The sequence below is a fragment of the Palaemon carinicauda genome, chromosome 37 (assembly GCF_036898095.1).
Source record: "Palaemon carinicauda isolate YSFRI2023 chromosome 37, ASM3689809v2, whole genome shotgun sequence".
NCBI lineage: Eukaryota > Metazoa > Arthropoda > Malacostraca > Decapoda > Palaemonidae > Palaemon > Palaemon carinicauda.
This window is the reverse complement of record NC_090761.1, coordinates 21,204,202-21,205,945: the sequence shown is the minus strand read 5'-3', so window position 1 is coordinate 21,205,945 and position 1,744 is coordinate 21,204,202.

The window sequence follows — 1,744 nt, the reverse complement described above, 5'->3', positions numbered from 1 at the left end:
ATATCCAAGCATCCTTTCCCGAGAACATATCCACCTCGTCAAACCAAACCTCCAACCAATCAGCTCTCGAGATTAAACTAGGTCAAGATGGCTGTTCCCACACAGGAGAATAAGGGAACTTTATAATCACCTGTCCTCCATAGGCGCTTTTTTTTTTACTCTTCAACTTGTTTTCATCCTTGTCCCACTGCCTTTTTATTACTTAACCTTGCATTTACCGAATCACAAAACAAGGAATGGCTTTAAGAAGCATTTAGTGTTTCTTTTTGAGTTGGAGGACACGTTGTGGTTGCTGATATCATTCATGATAACCTCTTTCTCTCTATTTTTTTTTAATTGTTCAATTTTCATTATTTGGGAAAATTCTGGTTGAGTAAACACAGGGAATTAAATTTCTTTGCCATGAAAGAACTTACTATTTTCCTCACATACTAGTGTGTATATGATATTTGATTTCACGCTAATGTATATATATGTGTGTATATATATATATATATATATATATATATATATATATATATATATATATATATATATACAGTCGTATTTCTTTGAATACCAGAATACACTATTTAGTTGCATATTGATTTGTATGTGTGTTCTGACAATGAATGTATTCTGTAAGAGTGGGAATTTGTTTAAATCTGTTCGCCTCGCATTTGCATGGCAGGAGATCGATCCCAGCCCGGGACCGTGAGTTTAAGCTGTTTACTGGGGAAGCTAATGCTGTGCTCTAGCACCACAGTGAGGTGGATGGTTGGGCTTGCTCGGCTGACGTTCTGGTGAGCATCTATTCTGATGAAACTGGAATTGAAACCAGTCACCTTTGCAATTTACTTTTAAAATGATAGATTATTTTGTAGTATTATATTTATATTACAATATGCTTACGTTCAGCTGTGTGTGTATAAAACAAAATATTTGTGTTTATATGTACAAATGTACATCTTGGGTTAGAGTTCTCTTGCTTGAGGGTATACTCGGGTACACTACTCTATCTTATTTCTCTTTCTCTTGTTTTGTTAAAGTTTTTATAGTTTATATTGGAAATATTTATTTTGATGTTACTGTTCTTGAAATATTTTATTTTTCCTTGTTTCCTTTCCTTACTGGGCTATTTTCCCTGTTGTATTCCCTGGGCTTATAGCATCCTGCTTTTCCAACTAGGGTTGTAGCTTAGAAAGTAATAATAATAATAATAACAGCACTAACTATTTTTTGTATCACACCTGTTGCTTAAACATAATGAACCAGCTCTAAGTGAGACCAGCGTGTGTGTCACACTAACCTATTGTTACTTTTAATTATGGAAAATTTGTTTAGGTGTGAAATTCTATGACATTGCACTTAATTTTATGGATCATAAATTATGATGTTAATGAACATTGCAACAGATTTACGGCGATCTATATATTACAGAACTTCATTGTAGTGGAGGATTTCATTTTTCCAGACAGTTGATATATGTTCATACGGACAGACACACAGACAGATTGACATGATCATTAAAAGGTAGCGTATAATACAAGATTAAAACCAATGAGATTTTTTTTACTTGTAATAAAAATCACTATCTCGTTATTCTTCATATATTATGAATGACTTCATTATGTAGGCAAACAGTTGATTAACAAGATTAAATCGATCACAGTTGATAACTAGTTTTTTTTTTTCAAGGAGTTAACTACTGTACTGCAATTGTCCAGTGGCTACTTTCCTCTTGTTAAATGCAGAAGAGACTCCT